The sequence below is a fragment of the Ursus maritimus genome, unplaced genomic scaffold, assembly GCF_017311325.1.
Source record: "Ursus maritimus isolate PB19 unplaced genomic scaffold, ASM1731132v1 scaffold_19, whole genome shotgun sequence".
NCBI lineage: Eukaryota > Metazoa > Chordata > Mammalia > Carnivora > Ursidae > Ursus > Ursus maritimus.
The window spans coordinates 4,386,355-4,399,934 of NW_024424341.1; positions in this window are offsets into that span (position 1 = coordinate 4,386,355).

The following is a 13,580-nucleotide window of genomic DNA, read 5'->3' on the forward strand; positions in this document are numbered from 1 at the left end:
GGCTGCACAGCCGGCCCTCATGTTGCTTTTCTGTCTCTCTTTGGCCCAACCTTCCCTTGTCAGAAATACAGGTAATTTCTGCTGTTTTCACTATTATGCAATGCAGCAACGAGCAGTCTTGGAGCTAAACTTGGCTCTCATGTGACTCTTGCCGTGCTGTAAGTCACAAAGAAGTACAGCGACAGGACCCCGGGTACCGGCTCATCTTGAGCCCATCATAGATTGAGGCCTAACGGATCAGAGCTGCTGGGGTACTGCCCACCCTGTTCCCTGCGGGCCCCTGGAACCGTGCCAGCCTTCTCATCTTCCCGAACCCCCCGGGGAGCACCTAACACACCGAGCTCTACAGCAAGAGTCATCCCTCTGTCACCAGACCCTGAGCTCTTCGAGGGCAGAGACATCCTTATCCTTGTGTCCCTAAGACCTGGCACATAGTAGGTGCTCATCCAGTGTTGGCCAAACCTCTCTGGGGACCATGAACAAAACCAAGAGGATGCCGAGACGCCGTCCTTCACAGCGTGGCACGCTCTCCGCCGGTGCTCTCACCCGTGTTGCACGCTGAGAGGTGTTCTGAGGGTCGTGAAGTCGCATCTAGGTAAGGAGCCAAACAGGAGACGGAGGAAAGGTAGGACTTGGGGGGCTGCCCCACGCCAGCTCCTTGTCCCCCTAAATCATCCGCATGGTGAGCCCCTGGGAAAGGCTGTTAGGACATTTTACTTTTACTTTCTGCTGAGATAGAATGTACACAGAGCAGTGCACTTACCCACAGCGAGCACAACGTTCCCAGCCCCCCAGCCCCACCTCGTGCCTCCGAGGCCCCCCAGTGGTAAGCATTATCCTGACTTCTAACGGTGTGGATTCATGGTCCTGCTTTTGTACGGAAACCACACACGCCTCCCCTCCCCCACGCACACACACACACCGCATGCTCTTCTGTGTCCCGTTCCCTTGACTCGGCGTGACGTGCATGGGACCCGGCCCCCCAGCTGTGTGAACTTGTCAGCCCTCCTTTGTCCTGGGTGGTTTTCTGTCCTATGGATAGACCACATGTTTTTTCTCACCATTCTACAGTTGATGGGCACTGGGGTCATTTCCAGGGTGAGTCGTGCTGCTAAGAACATTCTCGTACAAGTTCTCACACGTGCACCCGTCCTGCTGGGTGCGTACCGGGAGTGGAATGGCTCGTGTGCACCAAGTTCAGCCGTCGTAGGGTTAGGAGTGGTTTATCCAATGGATGACTTTCTGGAAGCAGAGTCAGGGCGATGGATAAATCAGAAGCGTGGCCACAGTCAGGGCAGGTGTCATGGGTGTCTGGTCTCCCGGTCGGGCAGGCCCGCGCCCGGGATTTAATTCTCTGTGGCAGTTGTCTTGCAAGTCCTGATAATTTTGTCTTTGCATTTGTGTTTTGTAAGTGACACGCGATGGGGACAGCGGAGCGGGCGTGGGGGGCTTGGTGGCCCTGCCTGCCGCCACCTCCCTGCCCCCTGGAGCCCGCTGCAGCCGCCGGCTACCCAGCCCTCCCCAGGAACCCCTGCTGCTCTCCACTGACTCGTCCAAGAGTGTCCCGTGCCCCAGAGAGCATGTCATTAATAAATTAAAACCACCACAACAGGTGGGGGCTGGGGGGCTGCAGAAGGAAGGAGAAAGGCTTTTCCTGCCTTTGAACAAGGAGGCAGAGTTTCACTTCACCCTGACGGCTGCTGGCCAGAGTTCATCCCACGCTTGCTGTGGCCCAGGCCCTCTGCCAAGCACTCCGCACACGTGACCGCATTTAGCCTCTCGGCACCCCTGTGAGCTCAGCCGTATTGTCATGATCCCCCTTCTGCAGACAAGGAGACAGAGGCAGGGAAGTCACCCTCCCGAGGGGCAGCCGGGAAGTGGGCACTGCGCAGATTTGAAAGCCTGTGCTCGTTATCCCCTCAGGGTCCCCGGCCTTCCTGCAGGTCAGGGTCCCCGCACCCAGGGCGATCATCCAGGGGAAACAGAAGAGCCTCATGAGGAAGGCCCTCCCCAGCCCCGGCCTGGACGACAGCCAGGGTGGCCTTAGCAGAAGGCCTGGCTGCATTTATAGCTGGGGGGTTGGCAGTCTCCCGGGGCCGGAGAGGGGGCCGTGGGGAGGACGGCCGTCCGGAGGGGCCCAGGCGTCTCCCGTGGCACGCAGCCCGAGGATGGGCAGTGGCCACGGCAGAGCCTGGAGAGCTGTGCGAAATGATCATGAGGTCACGGCTCAGTGCAGAAGAGGTTGGGTGGAGGCGTCTCGCCGGACACTGGGCCTTTGTTCCGGCAAGGACTGCCGGAGCACTTTGCTGTAATCATCTCCGAGAGGAAGGAAGCCGGGGAGATTTATCTCCCAGAGGCTAATCGGCTTCCTTTGGAGAGGCCCCTATCTGTCCCACACAGAACTCTGAATGCCCCCCAGAGAAGGCTTTGCAGTGAGTTACTGCGGATCAGACGTGGAAGGGCCAAAGGTCTAGAGCTTGCTTAGGGAGTCTTAGGAAATGCACATTCGTGCGTGCGTGTGTGGGGTTTCTTTCCAAAAAGCCATTTCTGGATACCTGTATTGTTCACCCTCCCGGACTGCTTGTGAAGTTTTGTTTGTTCATTTTGGTTGGTTGGTTTTTAAACAAGAGGAGAAACAAAACGACAAGCCAAAGGGCTGTAGGAGTTTCCCTAAATCAGTAGCCCAGCGGGAAAGGGACTGAAGGTCGTGTTGAGGGCCTCCCTCCCGGAAGGGAGGCTCTGGCAGGGGTGGGGGGGAGGGAGGGGGCAGGAAATGGTTAAGCTGTGCGCCCCGGGGCCGCCCCTGCAGCCAGGGGGCTATGGAATGTGTCTCCATGCAAGTTTCAAGGCAGGCTGGCTCTTTGCCAACTGCTGACTCTGGTTTGTCTTCCACGCGGAAGCTGGGTAGGTGCCGCGGGACCCTGACCCCTCAGCCAGACCAGGACTGGATGCCTGACCCGAGCCGGGCCTGTCAGCGTCTCTGTCCCCGGAAATTGCCGGTGGGACAGATCCCGGCACAGAGGAGATGAAGTCTCGGGCGAGGCCAGCATCCGTGGGTCTCCCTTGAGGAGGCGGGTAGGGCTGTCCTGGGCTCCTCTTGGGTTTCCAAGCCCTGCTTCCAGCCCTGTGAGGCCCAGCCGCGGTCTTGCCTTTGGGTTCTCTGAGACTCCCCCTCGTCCTCCCGATAAATCTCCTTTGGTAATTCTAATTTCCTGAATGGCTTTGCACAGCACCGGCTACATAATGCATGGGGTTCAGGGCAAAAGGAAACTGTGGATCCTCTTGTTGGAACATTTGTAAGAACTCCAAGGTGGTGACAGCAGAGCCCAGGGCCCCTGTGACTGTCTGTGCAGGTGGCGCACTCCTGACGTAGCCGGGGGTTCTGCTACCGGCCACTAAAGGAACCTGAGCAAGACAGACCCGGGTGGAAAGGCGGTCTTCCCACTCAAAGGAAGGGGCTTCAGATGCCTCCTAGAACTTCAGGGGCAGGGGAACTGCAGAGGACAGAAAAGTCCAGCATGATTACAAGGAGAGAAAAGGCATCCCCGGGGCAGATGTCTGGCCGAGACCCCCCAGGCTGCGGGGTGGGTCGGTGGGAACGGAGAGCAAACTCCCATACGTTCCATGTTACTAGGGCACGTGCAGATACTGCCCGGGGTCCCGGGGGGAGTGCTCTAGGGCAGAGCACTGCAGCCCAAGAACCCCAAAGGGGATGACTGTAGGTGCTTGACAGGGAAGAGTTGGGTCTGGATCAGAACAGAGCACAGAGAACCTTCTCTTGACTGGGGGCAGCCAAGGGGCCCCATCAGCGGCACACCCAGGAGGGCCACAAAGCGCCGGTGGTACCTCTCAGTAGCGTATCTGCAAGGCTACCTTTTGGTTCCAGTTGTTGTGTTTGAAAAACTGTGGAACCAACCGAACCCTATTCTTTCTCCATCATGAGTTCATACATTCTCATCCCACCTGAACCCTTCTCCAAAAGTCCCCATCTCCAAATGCCATCACATGATGGGGGGGGGGGCTTCAACAGATGAACTTTGAGGGGACACAAACAATCAGTCGGAAACACTCTTATCTGTGGGTTTTTCCTTAGGATCTGTCTGCATGTCCTGACCCCGTTGTTGCAAATAAATCTTAGCCACGAATACAACCCCGTGCTGAAAATGGGCGTCCTTCAACACAAGGTATGTGGGTGATTTCCTGCTTTTTGTTTCTGGGAGGCAGTCATACCGCGTTTATAAGGAACAAGTAAATGTGCGTGAAAATGGTCGCGTGAATGTGCAGCCGTGATGCTGCGTCCGCAATGAGGTCAGGTTCTCGGTGCAGCTTCCGCCGCGACATTTCCAGCAGGCGCTCTGCTGTGGGCTCCTGCCCGCTCCCGGCCCTCGGCTCCATGTATCCTTCCCGGTGACGAGGGTGCGGGACCCTGCCCGCCTCTCTCCGGCAGCCAGGAGGCGGCTGGGGTGTCCCTGGGCGGGGACCGAACTTGTGCACAGCAAGAAACCAGGACGAGATCCAGAGATGAGATTTCGAGCAGTTGAGGATGGTGCTTCCGGAGACGCCAGACACCAAGGTCCTCAGGCGTGTCTGGGGAGTTCCTCTCAGGAATGCAACTGGCCTTTCTCTTCTGGAAGGGTCACCGTTTGCGTCACATTCCCAGTCCCAGCGACCGCCCTGGTTACACTTGCGAGCGACAGAGTCAGAAGGAAGTGATTTCAGCAAGCAGAGTGGGCAGAAAGGACACTTGGCTAGAAACGCCACCCTGGCCATCCCGACGGCCCGTGAATCTGCAAGGTGGTGACATTTCGGTGTTGCTTTGCTCGAGGTCTGGCTCGTCTGCTTGGAGGGTGTGTGTGTCCAGACTTCCCAGAGTGGCCCCGGGGGGCCTGGTTCCCGCAGGACAGTGACGCCTCCCCAGCCTGCGGAAGTCGTGGGGACCCGAGCCCATGGTGGAGAGCGGGAGCAGGCAGTGCGCTGGACCCGGGGTCCCAAGGGCGCAGGCCGGGAGATGCAGGGAGGAGAGTCTGGTGGTCTGGGTGAGGGCTCTGGCATCGCCCAGCTTGCCTCGGCCTTGGAACTCGGGCAAGTCATGGGAGCTCCCTGACCATCTGTTTCTTTGTCTGGAACGTGGGGACAGTAGCTTCTCCTTCAGAGGGCGCTGTGAGGATGACACATTGGGCATCCAAAGTGCGGGCGCTGTCCTTCATTAACGCGCTCTCCGGCCCGCGGTCAACAGGATCGCATGTTCCAGAGAGGGTGGAGTTCCTACCTTGCCGCGGGCAGGAAAGCAGCTCAGGGGAAGGAGCTCACCTCTGTGTAAAGTCAGTCACGTCCCGACAACCTGACGTTTTATTTATTCCAGGAATCCTGTGAGGCAGGGCCAAGACTTTTCAAAATGTAACGTCCACGCACATTCCCTGGGGCATCTCGTGAAAATGTAGACTCTGACTCAGGAGGTCCAGGGGCGGTGGCTGCAGACTCCGCGTTTCTTACACTCCCAGCCCGGCTGCGGCCGTCCGTGACCACACTCGGAATGACAAGGTAGGCGGCTCTGACGGGGAGTCGTCCATTTCACAGAGGAGGAAACAGGTGGAGTGAGGAAACCAGGTTTTCCATTTGATGGAATTCACGTCCCAGGGCTTTGGTGTTGAAAGGAGAGAAACGACCCACGGACACAGCTGCAACCCCTTGATGGCCTTTTAAAAAGTCATAGTCCTCAATCACAAGCCTCTGTGGTCCTCACGTGGTTGTCGCTAAGTCGCCGGGCCAGCCTGGGGGGTGGGGGCTGCTTTATCCCTGCAGAGTCACCAGTTTTCAGAGAGCGGCGAGGGGAGAGTGGTGGCCGTTTGCTGGGTGTGTCGAAATGAGCAGAAAAACGGGAATAACAACAGCTACGCTCTTCTGAGAGCTGAGAGCCCGGTGGCATTTTAAGAGCTGTCTTTAATGCCTAGAATACGGGGTAGTTACTCCACCCCCATTTTACAGATGGGGAAACTGAGCCAGCTTGAGAAGCAGCCCGGGCACACAGCTTGGGGGTCTGCAGCCTGCCCTCTCTCTTTACCCAGAGGCTCTGCCGTCTCGTGGTGACGGCGCATGCGTCACAACCAGCCGTCCGATGCTGCAGGCCGAGGGCCTTTTTGCCCTTAAATTCAGTGAGTTTTGATCCTGTTCATGAGCTGGACCGGCTTCTCCTTTCTTTATGGGATCTTTCTTTTCTTTGCTGCAAAGGGCAGTGGTTAAGTTCACGGATTCCAGAAGCAAATCTCAGCTCAGACATTCTCGTGGGATTTGGAGCAGGTCAGTCGGATTTTCTCTGCCTCAGTGTCCTTGGAAGTAATAAGACTCGACTAGTGCCTGAGCCGGCCTCATGGAGCTGGGGCTGACTAAATGATCCGGTGCTGGCGACGGGCTCAGAACAAGGCTTGGCGCATAGAGAACGCCATTTGTGCGCTTGGTCTGGTTACATTTTAAAATAGCAACATCCAACATCCGCATTTGCTCAAAGAACAGACTTTGGTTGGGAAATTCTTTTAATTGGTTCCTGGGGGATCAGACATGCGCTGTGCTCTGCTTAGAACTAGGAGACCCAGGCTCCGGCTTGGCCCTGCTCTTCCTCGCTGTGTGTGTGGCCCAAGTCACTAGATGTCTCTGAGCCCCGATTCTGATGTCTGTGAAATCGGGTGTCATGCTTCCACACCCGATTGCTAGGAGTGTCCCCAGAAATACTGGCTCGAAAGCAATGGCTGAATGTCAGCCTCTTCTTTTTAGCCAGTTAGGCTGAGATTCCCACAGCCGAGGAAACATCAGAGTGGTGATTGTGTTTCTCGAGCCTGGTGCAGGCCACTGTTGGGAAGTCCTTGCAGTCACCAATAGCACGGCCTCAAAAGCCTCGGCCACTGGCTTTACCTATTTTCCAGCTCAGGGGCTTCCGAGGGGCTGGAACCGTCACCTCCCTGGTAGGGCTGGTGGTGGTATCGACAGGGCGTCAGCAACGCTCAGCCCTGACAAAGACGACAGTGTGCCCATGCTCTCGGAGGGCCGCGGTCCCCGCTGCCAGTGCAGGAGGGCTTGGCCCACTGTCCCCACTCCGGGGCGTCACGTGACTCCGCTGAAGCGGAGGCTCTGGCCAGTCCGGGCAGCCTCTTTGGCTGGCTGGGCTGGCGGAGGGTGGACTGTGCTTGCTAAGGGGCATTTGCACGGAATCTGCTTACGCTCTTAGCTTGGCTGGCGCAGCTGAACAAAGATGGAAGCAGGGCCATGGGGCCAGTGGGGCTGCAGGCAGGGAGGAAGGGGGCTGGGGATGAGCAGGAGAGGGGGAACCCCCGCCCACCCCCCTCCATCCCCATGGCCCATGTGGGGCTGAGACGCTTCTCTGCACAGACAGGCCATTGGCGGAGGCTGCCATCCTGCTCTCGCCCGGGAGGGGGGAGATGGGGGCCAGGACTCCTCAGCTGCGGGGGTGCCTCTAAGGCAGAGCTCGTGCATGTGTAGCCTGGGGAACCCCTGCTGACGGGGACCTTCCTGAGGTGCTTCTGGGCAGATGGTCAGCCACTCCCAGGACCTTCATTTTTCCGTACAAGTAAGGGATGCTTCGGAGTAATACAAAAAGTGAGTCATTAATAAGGTAAGGATTCTAATTATTAAGTTGGTGTCCACAGGACAGGAAAAAATATTAACAGAAACGTATGTGTGGGGCACCTGGCTGGCTCAGTCAGAGAAGCATGTGACTCTTGGTCTCAGGGTCATGAGTTCAAGCCCCATGTCAGGTGTAGACGTTACTTAAATAAACAAATCTTCGACAAAAAGTATGCCTGTCCTTCTCTGCCCCTCCATCTGATGGTACCACGGGTTGGCCAGCTCAGAGGGTGACGGTTTGATCAGGGAAGTGGGTTACGTTTATGAGAAGGGACACAGTGGCAAGATACAGGAGAGAGAACAGAGCTTAAAGGCAGGACAGGTGGGAGAAGGGTGGGACTCTGGGACAGAGATGAGCACAGAGGGCACTTGTCACATTGTGGCCACCATGTCTCCTGAATCCCGCTCCTGTTCGTGGGGACGCAGATGGCTGATGAGTCAGCTTGAACTCTGAGCCAGTTCAGGTCCATGGGAAGCAGACGCCCAGTTGGAAGACCCTCATGGAGTGTGACGCCCACAATGGATCGGGGGACAGAAAGGAGGAGGTGGGAAACCTGGTGCCTGCCATGCGGGTCTGACACCTGAGAGACGAGAAGCGGCAAGAGGCTCAGCCTGCTGGGCAGGAAGGACGTCTTGGCCAAGCCGCGGGGAGCCCCGTGGTGAGTGAAGATGACCGTGTTGGGGTTCCCGGCTCTGTCATCTGGGATCAGGAACGCTGCTAGGTTCTGTGTTGGAGGGACAGCTGAGCAGTGTACCCCCATGTCTCCACAAACCCGAGAGCAGAGTAGCCCCAAAGAGGGAGGTTCTGGAGGCAAATGTGCGTTGCAGGAGGTGGGGTCCCCGGATGAGGGCTGCGGGGGGCCCAGGGCACAGAGGCAGAAGTGCACTTGTAAACAGGCTGCCACGTGGCGGCCGCCTCAGCCTGCAGGGCCTTCAGGATGTCGCTGGTGCCATAAAGCCCACGTCCCCCCAGGAAGCCCCAGCCGGTGTGGCAGCAGCTTGCGGCCCTACACCTGCAGGGCCCCGAGCCACCGTGCACCGGAACCCTCACGCCTGAGCCCCGGCTCCCGCAGGATTCCTGCAGCGGCCTGGCTGAGAGCCGCTGGGCTGCACTCAGAGCGACAGGCAGCTCCATCTTTCCACTCAACTCCCTCTTGGATCCGACGGACAGAATGTGCCATCCTAGAGGGTGTGTCCTTGCGTGTGTCCCAGCTCAGGTGACCTCCAGCTCGTGACCACAGAGGACTCGGGACACTCATTCCATGGGTGTCATCAAACCAACTCCCAATCCTTTAGCGTTGGGTGTTGATGTTTCGCAAAGGACCACCAGACGAACATCCTTTGATGGGTGGCCGGTCATTTCCTGGTGGCCTCCCTTGGCTGTGGGTGCCCCAGTTGAGTCCATGAAATTCACGGTGGTCGGGTGGGGCTGGGCGCGATAGCCCCCTGGCTGCCCCTCTCTCGTCCTCAGTGTCCCCATGGGGGGGTGAAAGCTGCTGGCCATGCTCTGACCGGGGCTGTGTGCAATGTGGTGGGAATGAACGCAGTGCCCGCCTGCTTATGGACGACTGAGATCTCTTGGAGGACACAGCCTTTCTTCCTCCCAGAGGAGAGATGTGCCGAGCATAGACTCCTCAAAGAAGAGCCACCCACAGGTGGACCTGTGGCGGGCTGAACGGTGGCCCCCTTGAAAACATGTCCAAGCCCTAACACCACCCCCCACCCGCGAACCCCTACCTGTGACCTTTTTCGGAAAGAGGGCTTTTGCAGATGTAACGAAGGAGCTCAAGATGAGCTCATCCTGGATCGGGACAGGCCCTGAATCTAATGCCCAGTGTGTCCTTCCAGGAGACAGAAGTCACAGATGTGGACGAGGCCCTGTGACACATCACAAGTTCCATGGCACAGAGGCGGCCACCAGAAGCCAGGAGAGGCCCGGAGTGCATTCTCCCCCAGAGCCCCGACAGGGAGCCAACCCTGCACCACCTTGATTTGGGACACTGTCCTCTGGTACAGTGAGAGAATACATTTCTGGAGTTTGAAGCCATCTGGCTGGTGGTCTTTCGTTACAGCGGAGCAGGGAAGCGGCCCAATACTCAGCCCAGAAAAAGCAAGCTTCACCCCTGAAGGACACTAACGCCTGCTGTCTGAGAAGGGGTGGGGTGGGGAGAGGGCTGGGAGGCACCAAACCCCAGAGCCAAACTGCCTACCGCATCCCTGCATTTTGTGTGTGGGGAAACCGAGGTAGGGGGACCGCCGTGGCCTGGGGATCTTGTTAACGTGCAGGTCCTGAGGCACTTGTCTGGGGCAGGCCTGATGCATTTGCAACAGGCTCCCAGAGACGCGGCAGGTCCGTGCACCAGCTCTGAGCACAGAGGCCTTGGGATGGCGTGTCTGTGCTCCCTGGATACTGGCCAAGTCACCACTCCCGACAGATTCAGACTTTCTGGGACCAATTCCTGGAATCCACATGTTTAACCACCTCCCCGGGACACTGAATTTCAAGTGTGTAGGACTATATGGGTTTCTGGGTGGTCTGAGCTGGGAAGACAGTGGGCTCTAAGGGAGTCTGAGTCCCCTCCTGATGGAGGCAAGGAAAACAGTATCCACGTTTTTCAAGCATCTACTCTGTGCCAAGTCCTGGGATAGAAAGCCCTACATTCATTAGAGTATTTAATCCTTAGAACAGTTCCTGGAAGGCAGCTCTTGTTCTTAACCCATTTTACAGATGGGAAGAGTGAGGCTCAAGGAGACAAAGCATCTTACCGGGGTCCCGCAAACACGTAGCAGAGTGGGGTCCCAGCCAGCTGTCTGACAACACGCAGTGCCCCCCAGCTCACGTTGTCTGACTGCACCCCTTCCCTGGGTCTTGGGGGGTAGGCTGGAGCTTCTTGAACTTTGATGTGCCTGTGAATCGCCTGGTAAAAACGCAGGTGATGCCAACACCGTTGCCTTCAGATCTGCATGGGTTAGCGGCCACCTGCAGGGTCCATCTGCAATTACGCATACGGGAGGAGAAACCAGGGGTCCCTGGGGAGGTGGGGAAGGGCCAGACCACAGGCAAGCCCATTCTGTCTTCCAGCCATTTTAGCACCTGGATAACAGAGACCATGCAATCGAATTACCGAATTACCGAATTACCGAGCAACTGGCATTTAACAGCTGAGTCGATAAGCACCTGCTAACGGATTTCTTTGAAAACTAAACAGCTGTCCAGTCGCAGAGTTAATCTCATTAAGCACCTGCTTAGAATTACCATCTCCGGCAATTCAGTGGCCCTGCGTAATGAGGATGGAAGGGCTCACATGGGCAGCAGGTTGTGTCATTGAAAACAGAATGGGAGAAACCTGGTGGGGCCCCTCTTTCTAAAACCACACCCTCGGCCATGTCGGCGGGTGAGCCCTTCTGTGTGATTCCGGCCTCCTTCTTCCTTCGAGGATGGTCTGGAGAACCAGCCAGTCCAGGGTGAAGTCATCCCAGGTCTGTAGTAATACAAGAAACGTGAGCATTCTACAAAACAATGCATTCCATTTATTCCTTTTTAAAAATCTCATTTTTCTAGACTTAGGTCTTGAAATGATTTTATTTGATGAAACAGAAGCAGTGATAGTATCATTTTTAAATGTCCTTTTAACGCTGTATCAGCCCTTTGATGTTTCAACTGGTCTGTGAAATCCGCAAGTGTAGAAACTCAACATCGGGCAATTTATGTAAGAGTGTGTGTCCAAGAATGCTCAAATGCAGGGTTGTGCATAAAAGCGAAAGATGGGGAGCAACCAAAATGCTTGTCCGTAAGGGTCTGGCTCAATTGTGTATTCTCGGATGGCGGCATGTTTTGAAAATAGAGGTTTGTGTGAGCTCCAGGGTGGGGTGCATTGTTACATGGAGGAAAGAGACCAGGTGTGACGCTGGCTGTCATTGGTTACTGGTGTGTGTGTTTAAAGGTTGTAGTTGCGTTCGGATGTGGATTCCCAGACCAGCTCTGGGAAAAACCCCAAGAAGCTTCTGGTCGTGGCTGCCTTTGGGGGAGCAGAACTGGGAACGGTGTTGAGATTTCCCTTGTATTATATCCTGTCTTCGGACCGTTTGAAATTGTGACTGTGTTGCTGTGTTAATGTTTGAACACACAAGTCAATGAAGTGAACCTCTGGGAGCCCTAGCTGGATGAAGACGCTAGTTTGGGTCCGGGGAGGAAATACCCGCTGTGGCTACTGACGAGGGAGTCTGCTGGTCTATACCTGGACAGGGTAGAGCTGATGTTCTTAAAGCCCCCCACGGGCTGGTACGGACGGAGGTTGTCTGAACACACGCAGAGTTTGGGCCCACACTTCTTTAAGGCTCTGGTTCTTAGGCGTGGGAGTGCATCAGAATCTCCAGGAGGGTTCCTTAAAACGTAGTCCCCCCCACCCCCGTCTGTGATTCCTGCCGCTGGCGTGGGGCACAAGCAGCTGCATTTCTCACCCGCTCCCCGGTGACACGGATGCTGCTGGCATGGGAACCCACGTTGAGGACCACAGCTGAGGGTCCCTGCCCTGATACTGGGTGTTTGTCTCCCCAGATAATTCACTAGTCCTGCTGCACAAGGCAACTGGCAGCAGGTGGGGGACTCACCGGCTGTTTCATGGTTAAGCAGGAAAACAGAGCAAGGATTGCAGCCCAGGCTGCGGCTGAGACTCCTCGGTGGGGTTCGGAGCAACCACGCCTGAGCCGCTCCCAGACCTGTGAGGCCGGCACCTTTCAGCATGGCCTCAGCCTCGGGGAGTTGAAAAACACTGCAGGCGAGCTTTTGAATGTGGTGTGCGTCATGTCCCAGGGCTGCTGTGGCCAAGTGCCCCCAGCTGCTTGGCTGGAACAGCACACGCGTATCCTCACCCGGCTCTGGAGGCCTGGAGTCTGAATCCAGGTGGCTCTCAGCAGGGCTGGTCCTTCTGCGGCCGCGAAACAGGTGTTCCAGCACCCCCCCCCTCCCCCTGGCTTGGCATGTAGACGGCCCCTTTTCCCCCCCTCCTCATACTGTCCTCCCCATGTGTCTGTGTGTTCAAATTTCCCCTTTTTGTAGGAACTCCAGTCCTGTTGGATTGTGGGCCCACCCTGCCCCAGTGGGACCTCATCTGGACTAACTACAGCTGCAATGACCCTATTTCCAAATAAGGTCCCATTCTGAGTCTGGGGGTTAGAACTTCGGCGTATGAACTGGGGGGATAGAATTAGGTCCATAGGGGCGCCTGAGGGGCTCAGTCAGTTAAGCCTCCGACTCTTGGTTTTGGCTCAGGTTGTGCTCTCAGGGTGATGGGGTTGGTTCCTGTGTCAGGCTCCACACTCAGCGTGGAATCTGCTGGAGATTACCTGTCTCCCTCTGCCCGTGAGCGTGCGTGTGTGCTCTCTCTTTTTCTTTCTCTCTTTCACACGCAAGTGTGTGGGCTCATGTGTGCTTGCTCTCTTTCTCAAATAAATCTTAAAAATTACAGCCTGTAAAAGACTGGGTATAAAGTGTGCTTTTCAAACTGTAATGTGCAGCAAATTACTTGGGGACTTTCTTAGGACACAGACTCTGATTCCGCAGGTCTGGGGCAAGACCTGAGAGCAGCTTTTCTAACCAGAGTCCCAAGATCGGGGATCAGAGGACACTATGGATTTTTGTTAATGGTATTGTGGTTGTCTGTGAAAGGGTCCTATTTAAGGCAGAATGTTGGGATGACTCTGGTTTCCTTTTAAATACTATGAACGGTAGGAAATATGGCAAAACGTGAACAATTGTTCTATCTAGGTGGTGGGTATAAGAGGATTTGTTGTATTCTGCTTTTCCTTATGTTAAAATATTTAATACCTAGAAAAAAAAAACTTTCTAGGTGAGCCTAAGGGGGCAGTGGGGGCTAAGTACCTCTGGAAATGGATGGATGGAAAGACAGAAGGACAGATGGATTGGGGGGGGGGACAGTTGTGCC